Source organism: Gobio gobio, assembly GCF_949357685.1.
Source record: "Gobio gobio genome assembly, chromosome: 4".
NCBI lineage: Eukaryota > Metazoa > Chordata > Actinopteri > Cypriniformes > Gobionidae > Gobio > Gobio gobio.
This window is the reverse complement of record NC_137100.1, coordinates 25808412-25827141: the sequence shown is the minus strand read 5'-3', so window position 1 is coordinate 25827141 and position 18730 is coordinate 25808412. Positions and strand designations below refer to the sequence as shown.

Sequence of the window (18730 nt, the reverse complement as noted above, 5' to 3'; positions counted from 1 at the left end):
CCTTCACAACACATGAGTGAGCAAGAAGTGGAGGTGCTCCAAGAGATCCGTTCACAGAAAGATCAATAGATGGTTTGAATGAGTGAGGCACTGTGTGTGACTTTAGGGTCATAGTGTGCTGATTGGTGAGCAATTTCTCCCCTCAGATCAATATGTACATTAGACACCTGCACATTTGCTCTCAAACTGCATTTTTTATGGACCTATAAATGACTGTCAATCTAAAAAGCCAGCTAGCTTGAAATTGAAACCAAGAAATAGTACTAGAAACCAGAAACCAAGAAATAGTACTAATATGAAATTGTATTTATTTGTTTATGGAGATGACCTGAGTTCATAAGCAGCTAAGGTAATTTCTTGACCTCAATTACGAGAGCTTAATTAACACATTTTTGTGAAAACCTCAAAATCGTCCAAAATCGAAAAATGTTTCACTTCTATTACCTGTAGCTCAAAATTATCCCGTGCACACTCCGACTCCTTTTGCCAGCACGGGTCACAATTGATAACTGGGTCCAGTACTTGATTTTTAGGCAAAACAATGAATGATGCAATCTGAAGCTGGTATAGTGTCATACATGATATGAATCATGTTATTCCTAGAAGTCATGGATGATGCAATCTTGACAAAGCTTACATCATTCTGCTGAACAAATTATGCTATATCAGCTCTAGAAATCATACATGCAGGGGTGCAAAACTCAATTCCTGGAGGGCCACAGCCCTGCAGAGTTTATGTTGTGTTAACACCATGTCATAATTACCATAGTCTCGAGATGGCAAGACGTGACTTTATATTCAGAGCTGTTCATGTCCTCAGACTGGGAATTATGCGTAAAAAAGGCAAAAAAACTATTATGTACATAGTTTAGTCCCCAAGGCATGATGGCTGGGGACTCCGGCATGGCAGCCATGATGGCTGGTGACACCGGTGTGGCGGCTGGCGTCTGCGGTAGACCAGACTCTGTAGCCATCGAAGCTTGGGACTTGTATCACCCCCCAAAAATATGTTTAGTGGACAGATTCTCCTCCACTGGATCCACACATTAGCAGAGCAAAGTCCAAATACTGTGCCAAGGTCCAGTTAGGACCTCCCCCTGGAATCAGTTGGCTGATTACATTGTCCAGCCCGCTCCAAAAACATTCTATCAGCATAATGTCAATCAATGGAGCAAGATGGCAATAAGCCAGAAACTCTCCAACATATTTTTCAATGGAACAGCCATTTTGAAAAATGGAGCAGAGAATACCCACAGAGAATTAGTTACAAAGAACTACAACATGGCACTCAAAACATAAACATACAAGTCCAGTCCAGAAAAGTTAATATGTAAACAAGCCATTATATAATAAATATTAGTGATGAGTCATTAAGTATTCTATGACTGACAGATTCTCACTGCCAGAGTTTTGTCACAATGCCCATGTGAACACTGTGATAAGAGGAAAGCAGATTAGCAGAATTTAGCTCAAAGAATTACACAGACAATAAGAAATAAATGTTCTTATTGTTGCTGTCATTATTTATATTCTTATACAAAATGCATAATGTTTTTGCAGCTGTAATTGTGACTGCTGTTTACAGTCTGACTATCAGTCAATCTCAGTGCGCAGCTCAAACATCCAAATCAGCTGAAATTACTCTGTGAGCTCCTAGTAAACTGAGAAAACTGTTCTTATTATTACCAACGTTGAAAACAAATATTTTTTTGTGGAAACCGTTAAAGATTTTTTTCAGGATTCTTTGAAAAATAGAAAGTTTAAAAAACAGCATTTATTTGAAATAGAAATATTTTGTAGTACTTTACTGTCACTGATATGGAAATACAACAAAAAAACATTCAAGCGACAATTTATCAATGCTGTACTTGACAGCCATAATAATGTAATTAATTTAGTTAAATGTTAAATCTATTCAGAGCCTCATTTTATCTATCTATCTGTTATTACTTTTTTATCAGTTGGATTGATATCATTAACCTCTGCTTTGCTTGTGCAGCCATCTAACACTCTCAGTCACAAATAATACTGCAGCATCAGAGTGGAACTGCCTTTGCCAGCAATGACGACATACACTGAGGCCTGGCAACCGTTTCAGTTGAGCTGTGCTTTTCTACAATAGATCAAAAGACAATTGTCAGGTCAGTTTTAGTGGCCTATAAACTGTGGCCATTTCACAGCACATATATCATAAAATAAGCTACTAAACAAGCAGGACTCCTTTAGCAGAATCTTACTCTAGAAGTGTAATATATGCAATGAAGCCACCAAGGGGCAGTGTAACGTTAATAAATGTATTCTCTCTCCACTATTTTGTTCTTTTGGCACACATCTTTTATGTTTACCTGTGGGGTGTTCCAGAAAGAAGGTTATCCAACATCCCTGGGAAAGTTTACAAACAAGTAACCTCAACATTCGGTTCCAAAATCGGAGGTAATTTTCATAGACATAGCAATATTTATTATTTTTTGCAACAGGACATTTTTAATATGATATATACTATATTGCCAAAAGTATTGGGAAACCCCTCCAAATCATAGAATTCAGGTGTTCCAATCACTTTCATGGCCACAGGTGTATAAAATCAAGCACCTAGGCATGCAGACTGATTCTACAAATATTTGTGAAAGAATGGGTCGCTCTCAGGAGCTCAGTGATTTCTAGCGTGGTACCGTAATAGGTTGCCACCTGTACAATAAGTCCATTCATAAAATGTCCTCAATACTAAATATTCTACTGTGAACTGTTAGTGGTATTATAACAAAGTGGACGCAATATGATCCGAGCCTTACATCACCAAGTGCAATGCAAAGCGTTGGATGCAGTGGTGTAAAGCACGCCGCCACTGGACTCTAGAGCAGTGGAGACGTGTTCTCTGGAGTGACGAATCCCGCCTCTCTGTCTGGCAATCCAATGGACGAGTCTGGTTTTGGTGGTTGCAAGGAGAACGGTACTTGCCGGACTGGATTGTGCCAATTGTAAACTGTGGTGGAGGGGGGATTATTGTGTGGGGTTGTTTTTCAAGGGTTGGACTTGTGAAAGGAACTCTTAATGCTTCAGCATTCCAAGACATTTTGGACAATTTCATGCTCCCAACTTTGTGGGAACCGTTTGGGGATGGCCCCTTCCTGTTCCAACATGACTGCACACCAGTGCACAAAGCAAGGTCCATAAAGACATGGATGAGCTTTTGGCAATATAGTGTATTTCTATAATAAAAATAGGTTACATATTATTTTAAGGTTGCATTGTTACAGTGTAATTATATATTTAAGTACTGAGTAATATTAATTACGTTACTATGGTACGTAGTACAAGTAGCATATGTAACAATGGCACTGTAAAAAAAGTGTTACCAAAAATACATATGTGACATCTTACCTTACAACAAATATGGAAGAAAATGGCTAAACATAAAAAATGAACATTTTGGGAACCGATAACCGTGAGTTTGGGTTAATCAGCTGAGAGTTCAGGGTTTATGTGATGGTAAATTAACCCTGCTTTCTGGAATCCCCCCTGACGTGAGCAAAATAAAGCACAGTAATCCTTGAGACAGATAGTAATACTATCATCATCTACAGCACTAAGATTTAAACTCTACACTTCCTTTACTATGAATAACCTCAAACAGGAAAAAAACTAAATTACCACTTCAGACGACAACGATGGCCCAAAATCGGGCCAAAAACAGATAACGGATAGAACTGCAAATGGACATGGTACCATGCAAAAACCATGTGTTTTTTGTCATGTACGATTGTAATACCATGGCATTTTAAGTAGTGAAGTACCACGTGAAAATATGAACATAAATACACAATGGTTTTATGGGGGTCATCAACATTATGACAGACCATTAGTAGTACTATTTATTAAAGTTAAATGAGCTCAGGATGATTTAGGGCAAATGTTCTATTAGAAATCTTTTTCTTCAGGCTAACTGAGTTTTCCTGGTTACGGTTAAGTTGTAATTTGAGGTGGGGATACAATATCCTGCAGTAATTTCCTCTTGAGAGCTCAGAGTCCAGACACTGATGAAATCTTGATGGAAGTCATTTAACTGCACTCAAAAATCCATCCTGTTCATTAGGATCCACAGATGGAATAGTTTGTGTAAAATGTAAAGCATGGTGTGAATGTGTGTCTGAAGTCTCTCAGTCTCAAATAAACCCACATACCTACTGTGTCCCTCCAGCATCAGTGCATGACGACGTTTTCTAAGTGCTTGTTAAAGCACCCACCAGCAGCCAGTAAACTCTGATGTATCAACAGAGCTAAAGTGTGTCGTTCTGACACAGGTCACATCTCAACACATTCTGCCAATCTTACTCCTTTAAAACACATGACTCAGAGCAAGACGCTCAGAGAGACCACAGAATGAATGATCATTCACACCCTAGAAATCAAAAAGTAACATAAAAAATATACGGGAAAACTTCACCAGCATCTTCTTTTAAACAAAAAAAAAAGATCTAGATTCATGCATTCTCGTTTTATGTGCGCTATAGACCAGAGTATGTGAGTGGAGTGGAGTGGTAGCAATTTCCCCTCCATGCTCTAAACATTTAGTAATCACTCTGCTCCAGCTCCGCTCCGGGTTCACCATTTCCCGCTCCCCGCCTCGCTCAATGAAACACTGCTCCGTCTTCCCTCTGCGGCTAAAGTATTTAAGTAAGCTCTGAAATATCACAAAAGTTTGGTTTATAACATACATTAAATGAAAAAAATAAATAAACAATAGGAGATAGTTTCAACGTAGTTTATTGTGTTTATTGAAGTGCAAATTTTGTTTAGAAAGATGAAAATAGTAGGCTACGTTTTCATCAGTTGGTTTATCTACGGGTCATTACTGACTATGTAACAGATTTCTGCTTGAATGCATTAGAGAGAGCGATTGCGTGTGTGAATTAGTGCTACCTGTTTAATGTGCTTTCACCCAATCATATTCAGTATGTAGAAGGTACAAAAAATTCCTTGAACTATAACATCCCGCTCATGTCAATCGCCATCATCATAACCTTAACATTCTTTCTGATTTGAGTGATCCATCTGTATCAAGGTGGGTAAATATGTTTAACGTGTGAGTTCTGGCTAAAAATTTAGTTATATTATGGGCCGTTGGCATGAATTGTACTCGTGATGGAGCGGTAGTGGAGCGCTCTCGGAGCGAGTGAAAACCACGACGCTCCACTCCTCGCTCCGCTCCCACTCCACTCCACTCCACTTACATACTCTGCTATAGACCATGCGTTTAGATCATTCAAATTGGGCCCTACATCTGGATCAGATTCAGAACGATGATCAAAGCATAGATGGAGTTGCTCAAGGCTGCATTTCCTGTTGTCTCTTAGCGCTCTACGAAGACTCTAAAGGTATAACTTAACTAAAGGTATACCATTTCTAGGCGTGTTCTCCGAACTATACCTTAGGAGGTTGCTCATGGTATACCTTCTTAAGTGCGATGTTAGCAGGTGCTGTCCGTGGTGGTGGTGCTGATTTGGTTTATCAATGGCTCAAAAGTCAATTATTAACTATGTTATGCGAGATGTCAGAAAGCGGTGTTCTTTATAAAAGAAGCACTTCAGAAATAGTTGAAATTGCATTTATCAGGACCCGTGAGATCTTATAAATATAATCCAAATCAACCCACTACCCTGGCAGTATGCCATTTATATTATCAAAATATATTTTACCATAGTCTTCATTTACTCCACAAGCAGAGATAACTGGCCGCATCACATTATTGGTAAATCACTCATTTCTGTTATTGGATGACCTACTCAATAAAGGCGCAACACGCGAAACTTATAATCAACAGCATAGCGGAGAAAAAAGAAAGAAAGAGGAGAGCCGCAACAGCTTAATTTTGGGCCGCTCCGTCGGGTTTGTCTTGACAAAGTCGGACCAACAAGATCTAAAAGCTGCTGAATTTGCTGCAGTGGCAGACAAAATGTATTTATTTAACCCTCTGGTGCTCTTCGTTTAGGGGTTGCATTGGTTGTCTTCCCGGTCATAAGTCACCGGACACCTAAAAATGTATCTTCCTCCACCCCAGTAAAACCAATGCAATACATTTTTCTTCAATAATATTTTTTTCTTTTTAATTTTGTATTTTGAGATGATTTGACCTAATTTTTTGACCGAGGAGCACAAGTGGGAGTATTTTTTTTACGACCACTTAGCATGCTCAAATCATGCCCTCAATTTGTTTGTGTGTTCACATACCTAACGCTAGAAAATTCACCAAGTTTCATATTTTTCCAATGAAGCTGTGATTTTAAAAAATTCAAAATGTGGTTCATAGGCTCAGTTTTTCATAGGTGTGTGTGTGTGTCTATAAGTGTGTGTGTGTGAGTGGATGTGTCAATATCACACTCTTGATGTTTTAGAGTGTCACCCCTTTAATGCTGTGTACTTTTTTTCAGCATTGTAGTCGATTTGTAGTTTGTACACACAAATATTCAGTGAATTTTTGTGTTTTTGCAGATTTCCCATTCATTTCCTATGGTCGGTCATTTATGACCGAAGACAATGAACGCTACTTTTTTTTTTACAACCAATTAGCATGCTCGAATCATGAGCCCAATTTTTTTGTGTGTTTACATACCTAATGCAAGAAAAGTCACCAAGTTTCATATCATTCCGATGAAGTAGTGATTTTTAACATTTCAAAACAGAACATTTTCCGGTTAGAAATGACCGAAGAGCACCAGAGGGTTAAAATGTATTTAAAATTTAAAATTGCATCTTACATGGTAGCCAGGGGACTAACGTTTTCACGGATTAAATAGTGCACATAGAAATGGCTCCGCGGACGGCAAACTATTCGCTGTCTTGCTGCCATAGTTTGACCAAACTCCCCTCCACAATCATTCCCTTTAAATAGACTCCATAATGGTTTGCCAGCTGGTGTAGCTTTGGATAATATAATTAAAAAGCTAACAACCATCAGTGTAATGACAATTGTATTATTTGCATGAAAACACTTAAATTAGCAGAATTATATTCGTATAGACTGAGATGTAAAGAAACAGTTGTGGGCCTGGCCACTATCGGAATGAACTGTCTGCAGTGATAAGGTGTAGCTAAGAGTGCTCCAGACCAACCTTACGAACGAATGACTTACAGAAGGTATTCTTAATTAAGATTGTTTCGGGAAACACATATTAACGTTAAGGTGCACCTTAAGGCAGGGTTCCTCAAACTCGGTCCTGGAGGGCCACTGTCCTGCAGAGTTTAGCTCCAGTCCTGATCAAACACACCTGAGCAAGCTAATCAAGGTATTCAGGATCACTAGAAAATCACAGGAAGGTGTGTTTGGTTAGGGTTGGAGCTAAACTCTGCAGGACAGTCGCCCTCCATGACCGAGTTTGAGGAACCCTGCCTTAAGGTATAACTTAAGAACGACGTAGTGTTAAGGTTTTCGGGAAATCCAGCCCAAGCCCACAACACCCCTAATACTTGCACAGTCCTAAAGCTCGTCCTTGGTCGACATTTCATTCAGTAACATTAGGCAGTTTTGATTTATATGATGTTTAATGTTGATGATCACGTTATTTTACATATGCATCTGCTTACATATGATCGCTTGTTTTTTTGCGTCTTCCTCGCCTGTGTTTTGATCAGGAAAACACGGAAACCTGGAAAATTCCATGTTTGGCAGGGAAGTGCTTTCTCACAAATAACGGAAATTTCTGTGTTTGGCGGCGAAAGAGTTAAGCAAACTAACCCTGTAACATAACCTGCTCTGGAGTAAGTTATGTTCAGAGAGTGAGTTGCTATGGCTACTTACATACCCTGAAAGTTACCTCTGTTTTTGGAACCGAAAGTTGAGGTTATTTGCTTACTTATTTACCCGGGTATGTCACATAACCTGCTTTCTGGAATACCCCCCTGTGTTTTGATCCGGAGATTCATTACTGTGTCATAGCATCCCCTACCGTATACCACCTAAAACACAGATACCCGGAAACTTCAGTGTTTGACGGTGAAAGAGTTAAATGCTTAAAAATGCTGCAAAATAAACATCTGTAGATGCCGTTAGGACAATACAGAGTGAGACAAACAACAGAAGAGACGTTGTCTTTCTACATACACAACAATCAAAGGCTGTATTATCTAATTAGAAAAGGCCTCTCCATCGCATATTCATAATTACCCTCCCAAAAATCACAACGGGCCAAGAGAGTAAAAAAAAAAAAGGTAATTGAATAATGCACACAGAGTCATAATTAAGCTTAATTATTCAATGCGATTTCCCAGAGCTCTGACTGCTTGCTGTCATTGGCAGGAAATTTGGAAATTGCACCCAGGCACTGAGACAGCTCCATCTCATTCAGCAGACCTACTTATCCCTGGCCCTCTGGGGCCCTGTGATGGCACAGACTTTCAGCCCTGTCACTCACTACACCCATTCTGTACAAATTTTAATGAGAACTGATAACAGGTCACAGACATAAAGTGAGCTGATTGGCTGGTCATGTGATCTCAACATGATGGCCACACTGATCAGCCACAATATTAAAACCACCTGGCTAATATCCTGTATAGAGGGTATGCATTGGCGTCACTTTCCCGCTGGAAAACCCCTCCTCAGCCGGACTTAAGTGGCAAAAGACTAGATTTAATAGGGAAACTGTGAACATGCGAGTGAAACAAACTATTATCAGTTTAAACTTAAGGTTAGATTCAAGTGTTCTTTACAACTTACCAAAGATCCAGTAATTCATGGATATTGACATGCAGCCAGGAATCATGTTTCCTGACATTTATATGCACCGGATTTCAACGCCTGGGAAATACATAAAGCAAATTAGCCTGTGAACGCTTTTTATAACTACAATATAGGTAGGTCTAAATCTGGGTGATCACTTATATCAATGTTATATATTGTCATATTGACTCGTCCAACCCTAAAACGTATAGAATTTTGTCAGTGTTTATTTACAACACCTAATTATGCAGAATTATTTAAGATGTCCTACCCGTTGACAGGTGCCATTAAAACCATTGCATAGTGTGATACTACATTCACAATGGCAAGCACAGCATAAAAGAAAAAAAGTTTCCAATTGTCAACATAAGTGATGATGAATTAGGTGTCATGAAACATCAATGAACAATTTTGTATGTCATTTATTTACATTTACATATTCATTTAGCAGACACTTCTATTCAAGCGATAAATGCAACAAATACGATCAACTTATTCATCTAGGTTCAAAATGTTTGGGGATTTTAGAGAAATGAACAGATCAAATGTCTGTGTAAATTCAGCCATACTGTACTGAGTAATGGGTCTATAAAAGATTATTTTCAAACTCCTGCCTCTGTGTAGTTTATGAATTTCTATATTTTCTCTTTATAGCTAAACTAGTAACGCCTTTTATCACAAACCAATACATTGAGCTCCCAATATGAGAGGCACATATAAGTGTAAAACTCTTCTGTCATATCTAATAAATGTAATAAAAAAGTTTGAGGTTTTATCTGAGATATGTCTATTTCCATACTCTTTTTCTGAGATATGAGACGGCCCACAGGCCAAGTCCAGATTGGCTGTCAGGCGTCTGGATATTTAATACAGTACTGGAGAAGAGAAGCCTTTTAATAGCACACAGAAACAGAAGAGAGATGCAGTGAGCACACTCCATTACCCAGCATGCCTCATGACAGCAATAGATTGATGACTGCAGCAGTTTCTACTATTATCCAGTCTAGTGATCCTCTGGCTGAGATTGTATGTTTGTGTGAGTGTGTGAACTCAGCTATAGCACAGCATGCAGCTGTGAATGCACCAAGTGCACATGCTAATGGAAATCTAATGCAGCAAGCAACACCGGCTAAATAAACAAAATACTCTATCGTTCATAGAGTCTGCATGGGCTGGAAAAGATTTGTGTTGATTTTTTTGTTTTTGAAAGAAATTCCTGCATTTATTTGAAAAATACATTAAAATAGTAATATTGTGAAATTTTCTAACTTTTCCAACCCAGCCTGATCTGCCGGCGATTTGATTTCGCCCTGCAACTCAGTCTGGAGACCTGTAAATTAATTTCTACTGCTTCTGTTACACTTTTGCGGGAACCAATCACAGACTGGCTTATCCACCTGGCGCGCTATTGGCAGGTTTAACACAATGACGGATAGGGAAGCGATGGGTCGTTGCCCATTGATCACGCCTCTTGTGGTATGATTGGTTGAAGGACTATCCAATTGCGTACAAAGTCATTTAATTTATGCTTGTTTATCACGCCTCTTGTGCAATAGAAAATACAAAGCAGACTCCCAAGACCAATGTTCAATCTTAAATTGAGCTTGGTCTGGTTATAGCCAGACAACTGTTTTCTATTTTAAAATGTAATTTACTTTTGCAATGGCAAAGTTCTTCAGTGTCACAGTGATCCTTTCGAAATTATTGTAATACACTGATTTGGTGCTCAAGCAACATTTCTTATTATCAATGTTGAACCAAGTGCTGCTGAATATTTTTGTGGAAACTGATATATTTTCTTTTTAAGATTTTTTTATTAATATAAAAAAAAAAAAAAAACAGTTTATTAACATTATAAATGTCTGTACTGTCACGTTTGACTAATTTCATATAATGCGTCATTGCTGGATAAAAGTATTCATTAAAAAAAAAAACTTTTTAACTATAATATATCTAAACATAATTCTCCTAGTTTCTTTCTCTCCTCTGTGCAGCACCTCTTGTTTTTCACATGCAATTCATCATACACTCGCTGGCTACTTTATTAGGTACATCTTGCTATAACCTTTTTGGACCCCCTTTTGCCTTCAGAACTGCTTTAATTCTTTGTGACATAGAATCAACAAGGTTCTGGAAACATTCCTCAGAGGATTTGGTCCATATTGACATGATTGTATCACACAGTTGCGGCAGATTTGCCGGCTGCACATCCATGATGCGAATATCCCATTCCACCACATCCCAAAGGTGCTCTATTGGATTGAGATCTGTCAACTGTGGAGGCCATTTGAGTAGTGAACTCACTGTCATGTTCATGTAACCAGTTTGAGACGATTTGAGCTTTATGACTTGGCGCGTTATCCTGCTGGAAGTAGCCATTGGAAGATGGGTCCACTGTGGTCATAAAGGGATGGACATAGTCAGCAACAATCCTAGGTAGGGGCATTTAAAGGAACACGCCAATGTTTTGGGACTTTATCTTATTCACCGTATCCCCCAGAGTTAGATAAGTTCATACATACCATTCTCATCTCCGTGAGTGCCATAACTCTGTTTGACGCACCCACCGCTAGCCTAGCTAGACTGGAGGTAAACAGCTCCAGTTAGCCTACTGCTCAATAAGTGACAAAATAACACCAACATTTTCCTATTTACATGTTGTGATGTGTATAGTTACATCGTGTACTGGCGCAATGATATTACGCAGCGTCTGAAAATAGGCTAACTTCCGTCAACATAACCAACGTGACAACCTGCTTGCACTGGAGGCGTGCTGGGGACTATTTTCAGGCGCTGCGTAATATCATTGCTCCTGCTGCACCCATGGTACGGCAGCAAAATTCCTAGATTATTACGCAGGAATGAGAGTATAGTTCCTAGTCATATCGGTCTATAAAATCTCAAATTTTCATTTTCTGTCGGTCTTAGTACATGATGTAACTATACACATCACAACATGTAAATAGGAAAATGTTGGCGTTATTTTGTCACTTATTGAGCAGTAGGCTAGCTGGAGCCTCAAGTCTTTGTGCTAAGCTAGGCTAGCGATGGGTGCGTCAGACAGAGTTATGGCACGCACGGAGATGAGAATGGTATGTATGGACTTATCTAACTCTGGGGGATACGGTGAATAAGCTAAAGTCCCAAAAAGTCGGCGTGTTCCTTTAAACAATGCAAAGGGCACCAAAGTGTGCCAAGAAAACATCCCACACACCATTACACCACCAGCAGAAGCCTGAAACGTTGATCCAAGGCAGGATGGATCCATGTTTTCAAGTTCTTTATGCCAAATTCTGACCCTCCCATCTGAATATCACAGCAGAAATCGAGACTCATCAGACCAGTCAACGGTTTTTCAATCTTCTATTGTACAGTTTTGTTGAACACGTGCAAATTGTAGCCTAATTTTCCTATACTTAGCTGACAGAAGTGGCATCCGGTGTGGTCTTCTGCTGCTGTAGCCTATCTGCTTCAAGTTTTGACGTATTGTGCTTTCAGAGATGCTCTTCTGCAGACCTCGGTTGTAACAAGTGGTTGAGTTACTGTTGCCTTTCTATTAGCTCGAACCAGTCTTGCCCTTTTCCTCTGACCTCCAGCATCAACAAGGCATTTTCGGCCACAGAACTGCCACCATTCTCTGTAAATCGTAACGATGGTTGTGCGTGAAAATCTCAGTAGATCAGCAGTTTCTGAAATAATCATACCAGCCCGTCTGGCACCAACAACCATGCCACATTCAAAGTCACTAAAATCACCTTTCTTCCCTATTCTGATGGTCAGTTTGAACTTCAGCAGATCGTCTTGACCATGTCTACATGCCTAAAAGCATTGAGTTGCTGCCATGTGATTGGCTGATTAGATGTTTGCATTAACAAGCAGTTAAACTGGTGTACCTAATAAAATGGTCAGTGTATTTTAAAGTAAAATCTTGGATCTTGACTGGTCTGTGCATGCTTTTGCAGCTTGCAGCACTTTTCTTAAACATCTCCTTTTGTGCTCTAGAGAACAAAGAAAAATCATTTGGGTTTGAGATGACATGAGGGTGACTAAATACTTTTATTTTTGGTTGAACTATCCATTTAAAAGAATCAATTTACCCTACATAAAGAACATTTTTAAAAGCTTTATTGACAGCATAATACAGAACATTTGGCTATTCCTGTAACTCCTGTAGGCTAATTTTGCTCAATTAAATTAAAAGTGCTCATATTAAAACCAAGCAGTTTATATAAACGTAATAAACATAATATCTACTTGATCAAAATTCATTTGACAATTAGTCTAGAATAGCAGATTAATGACAAACTGATTTGTGCTTGTTTTTTTATTATGTCCACACTGAGGAGTAATAAATGCAGTGATTTGAGTGTGTTTTTAGAGGCAGGCAGACAGCCAAGACAAAAAAATGCAAATGTTAAATCAACGCTGCAGTATAATGAGCAATAATAGTAGAGGATGAAGTGTGAATGTGGTTTCACAAAAACAACCTTCGTCTCGCATTAGATCAACACACTAAGTGTAATATTGCAAACACAACACAAATACACTAGCAATCGCAGATGTAACTTTAGAGTCTCGAGCCAGTGAAACATTCTGCCACACCAGTATGACTAGCAAAGGTGGTCATTTCCCCAATTATTCTGACACATTACATTTATAATATCACAATAACTGAGTTGTTGGATGGTAAAAACCAACTAGAGGCGCTTTGCATGCTATTCACTTCCTCCATGCAAACACACACACGTACACCCACCATCAGATCATTAACAGATGCTGACAGATGGATTTCAATGCCAAAGACAGACAACAGGAAACACCAAAACTGATGTTATAATCCTGGATCAGCTCCTGCCAAGCTGTCCACACCAATCTAACAAACACAAAAAATCATCCATAACTCAAGGTTAAAACAAGCCGAACACACACAGACTGCAACCCAAAAGTAAGAACAGACTCAACGCTCTCATTCATCACTGCTGCCACTGTTTGTCTGTTCTCAGAGCATGTCTGTTTCTTTCTGACAGCAAAATGAGGGATGTAAAAGATCATGAAAGCAGGATTATGTGACACTGAAGACTGGAGTAATGGCTGCTGAAAATGCAGCTTTGCCGTCACAGGAATAAATTACATTTTAATATATATTACAGTTTTTTCTGAATTGCTAAAACACAAAATCCCATTCTCTGAACCAAATGCTCAATAGCCTAAACCAATTTGTTGAATAAATCACTATTTCTGTAAAACATTAAACATCCCTGCTAGAAATGTTATGTTCCTAGAGCGTTCTCAGAACGCTGGTGTCAATGACATCGCCTAGTAACGTTCCTAGAGCATTCTGAGACAGTCATGATTTGGAGTTCTTTAAAGGGTTGGGGGACGTTATTTGGCAGACCTTCACAGAAAATTCAGGACGTTCTCTGAATGTTTAGGCGACCATATTTTATTTGGAAATTTTATATTCCCAGAACGTTCTCAGAATGTCCCAGCTGGTGTCAAGGATGTCACCTAGTAGGTGTAGAGATGAGTAGAGATGGTCATGATGTCGAGTTCTTTAAAGGGTTGGGGGACGTTATTTGGTGGACCTTCACGGAACATTTAGGATGTTTTCAGAACGTTTAGGGGACCATATTTTCTCAGAACCAACGTTCTCAGAACATCCCAAGAGTTCTTTTAAGGGTTGGGGCACGTTAATTGGCAGACTTTCAGGAAACATTCAGGACGTTCTGGGAATGTTTAGGGAACCATTACTATAGGATGTTCCCTCTAGGTCCCTACACTACATTCCCATAACATTTGCAGGACCTTTAGGGGAACAACCTAGAATGTAATTTTTTGGTCATTTTTAGGTCCTTCCATCACATTTACAGAACGTTTTCAGAACATGTTTTTGTGAATCTATGTACACAGGGCTACTTTGCAAATGAGGGTCAGTAAAACACAGGATTTGCACAAAAGTTGCCTCTCAAAGATGGATCAATGCCACTGCTTCGTGATCCAACTTCATATCCAGAACACGTAAGTACCGTACTTTATAATGTGTGTGTTTGCAAATCGCCTTTCTGAATGTGCTAATGTGGCTAAAGTTACCATTGTCTCTTACTGTATTCACAGAGACCAGAGCTTGTTATTTTTAGCCCGAAAATGCAATTCACTGTATTACTTCTTAAAAATAAAACGAATGACATAGCTCTAATCTCTGTGAATACAGTCAGAGGCAATGGTAACTTTAGCCACATTAGCCGTCAGCGTGAATCTTAATGAGAGATTCATTCTGCCTCAGCATCACGTCTTCGTGTTGGGTCCAGCCTGAGGACTTTGTCCACATCACAGGCAATGTCGTCTCTTGCCAGGCAAAGGGAAAAACCCTCTGGTGAATGTTATTATATGACCAACAGAGGACCATGAGGGAACAATCTGGTAACGTCCCAAATGTCCTCTTTGCAATGTTGCTATGTGACCATAAAATAACCAAAATGGAACGTCCTCCTAAAGTCATATAAGGAACCTTGAACTGCAGCACTTTCATAACCAAAAGAGGACGTTTTAAGAACACCCCTAATGCTCTATAAAGGTTCGGTATTTTCGTCACCTTTAGAGAAATTTTAGGGAAAGTTGCGCAAGGTTGCGAGAATGTCCCCTCCTACATGGGAAGTTCAGGTTAAAACTCACTCTAAAACTCTAAACACATTCTCACTCACTAAAACGCAGTTTGCACTGTGATGCACTTGTGTTTTAAAACACTAAACACAGGCAGGTAAAAGTTATACACAACTAAACACAACTACAGTTGTCATCATTTACACACAACGATTCAAAATTGTTCACACTTTTCTAATAATGTGACCAAACCAACTGTACATAATACAAGTCAGTTCAGGGTGCCAAATTGACTCAAATGTTGCACTGTTGATAAAATGTTTTTTCAAGAGACAACATTGCCTGTAATGTGGACATAGTCCTCAGGCTGGACCCAACACAAAGACGTGATGCAGAGGCAGAATTAGCTGTCATTGAACTTGATTTTGCTGTTGCACAACACTTTTGAGTGTACTGTAACATGCTTTTCATTTTGAGTTATTTTTTTACTTTTTTGGCTTTTGAAGTTGGGTTACTGTAATTTTACAATATGCAAGTGCTGAATATACAGACATTCAATAGGCCAACTATATAATGTTCAGTACAATACTATACTACGTATACTTGCAGTGCATACAGTGTACAATTTATTCACCTTACTACTGCAAGTTGTGATTACTATACTTTTTTACGTAATTGCAAAATGTTTTACTTTGTTACAATATACTTTATTTCTGTAACTGCATGTTTTGGAATCTGTGTTCTCCATTTTTGTTGTAGAGTCTAATGAATGATCTGTAGTGTTTATAATATTGACTGGCAGTGTGTATGATCTGAAAGCATTATTTGATTTTGAGCACAGGTAAAATGGTTTTGAGGCAATTGTTGACTTGAACTAAGAATGAGCAATACATTTTTACTTTGTTAATCTTTTCCCATTGTTTGTTCATGTTAGCTCACACCTCACAGTGCACTGGTACTAATGTAAACACAGTTATAATGTTTGAATTTAAAAATGCTGAAATTAACATCACGATTAATAAATGCTGTAGAAGTGTTAGACTGTTATCCTGCTATCCTGAAGTTAACTAATGCTAACAAATGAAACCTTGTAAAGTGCTACCATTTCCATCGTAAATTATAAAACTGATGAGGAGATGGTTATTGGTTATTATTACAAACTTCATCATATTTTTACATGAGGAAGCACACATTTACTCCAGTATTAATCCACAAAAAAACAGAACCTAGATCTCAAATACCAGAATATAACATGCTTAAATTGTCAGTCAGAATTACTGAATAGAATGTGCTTGTGTGCTTGTCACTGAACGTTTAACTCTTCTTTTCTTTTTTTTCTCCGAACAACAGGTGAGTTCTGAGCTGTGGTTTAGTAATGTAGTGAACAAAGAAAATGATAGACTCACTTAACAGTTGAAATACTCTTTTATTAACGTGAGCACCTGTGTGGCCGATTTTCTTTGTTCGCTACAGTAATATTAGCTCATTGTAAATAATCAACAATAACGTAAGGAATATTAATATTAATGCTATCGGCCAGGGTCACGTTGTAACATTAGCTATATAATCTGTGTAAATTAACCGCACGGGACATTGGGTATAAGAAAAGCACATGAATAAAATGTATTATTAGGCTATGATTAATATTATAACTAGGGATCTTGACCAGCACTTCTATGGCCTAAGCACTGTAAATACCACAAAATCTTTCAGTAAAACACATCCTTTTTGATTAGACGGTTTATTGATGAATAAACAGTGTGTAAATGAGAAGCAGCAGTGGTCACTGACCTATTGAGTTCTTAATAAACATGGTAATTTCATACTCGTGTCTAGATTTATTGAGTTAATCAAATAAATAAAGATAAACATTGGAATGGTAATTTATACAGAAGCCATAAAGCAAAGTTTGTTTGAAAGTAAAACTTGCGAAATGTATGCAAAGTGAAATTTTAGCTATTCAAATTTTAAACTACATCACATGGATGAATAATTTTAATCTCGGCTGTGTATTCTATTATCGTTGGAGGAAAGCGTGAGATTTTTTTGTCTCAGGATTACTCAGGATTCCTCTCAAGGGAGAGAATGACTGACTGTCTGACTCACACACACAACAGAAGCTGGAGTCTCCAGGGCAGATGAGCTGCCGAGGTCTCCGCTCATTATTTTAGTGCGTGTGTCTATTTGGGTGAGTCAAAAAGAGAGGGAGTATGAACAGATCTGCTGCACCATCCATCAGCCCCTAATGAGGCCATTCCTGCTCCAGCCTGTCCCTCTGCCATTCAAAAGCAGTAATGCCCATCCTCTCACATGACACCAGCAGCTCAGAGCAGGTCTGGAGTAATGGGCAGGAATGTAAGAGTCATTGTCTGCTGAGATACACATGAGTCTAGGTGACCACAGCAGAAGATCTATTTAGCCTTGCCTTGACTATTTCTGTATGTTCACTCTGCAAAATGTACCTCTCAGAATCAGAAAACATTTAATGTTAGCAGAACAAAAAGGGGGCGCTAGAGGTTCAACTATGAATATTCGTGATTATTTTGAATGATATAGTAAAGAGAATGTTCACCCAAAAATGAAAATTCTGTCATCATTTAGTTGCCATCATGTTGTTTCAATCGTTTATGACTTTTTATATAATGTCTCATTGTTTTATTTTATTTTTTCATACATACAATACAACTGGTTTGGTCAGCTAGATTTTTCAAATTATCTTATTTTATTAAGGTTTGGAACGACATAAGGGTGGGTAAATGATGACAGAATTGTAATGTTTGCGTGAACTATCCCCTTTAATCAACATCATGACTCTCACATTGATTTTAATATGCTTGGCCATCCTGTCATCAGACGAATTTATTTATTCACACACACATACCGTATATGTATACACACACACACAACAGCATGCTCAACTAATTAAAAAGTGTATACCCTGATTTTTAAAAATGACTTTTGTTGAACCTAAGGATGATGTAGTAAGTTATTTGAATAAAACCAGTTTATTCAGCATTGTTACATGTCTACTCTGTTTTGCTTGTATTTGAGTTTGTTCCTTTGTTGATTTTCCCACCACTCCTGTGTTCCCAAGGTTATATTTATATATTTATGTATTTGGCAGACGCTTTTATCCAAAGCAACTTACAGTGCCCTTATTACAGGGACAATCCCCCTGGAGCAACATGGAGTAAAGTGCCTTGCTCAAGGACACACTGGTGGTGACCCCTGGGATCGAACCAGCAACCTTCTGCGTATCAGTTCCATGGTTCAACCCACTGGACCACCATCTCACAATGGGTTATTCCCATTAGTTAATTTGTCCCAGCTGTGTCTTGTTAATTAGTCCGACCCATCACCTATTATGTTATTCTCATTTGCTTTGTGTAATTAAGCCCTCAGTTCTCCCTTAGT

At 38.5% G+C, this 18730-nt stretch overlaps 1 protein-coding gene across 11 annotated transcripts in view; it reads right to left on the bottom strand.

Annotated features, from left to right (window-relative positions):
* mctp1a (multiple C2 domains, transmembrane 1a) overlaps window positions 1-18730 on the bottom strand; it is a 254225-nt gene that overhangs the window by 101233 nt on the left and 134262 nt on the right. The window lies entirely within an intron of this gene.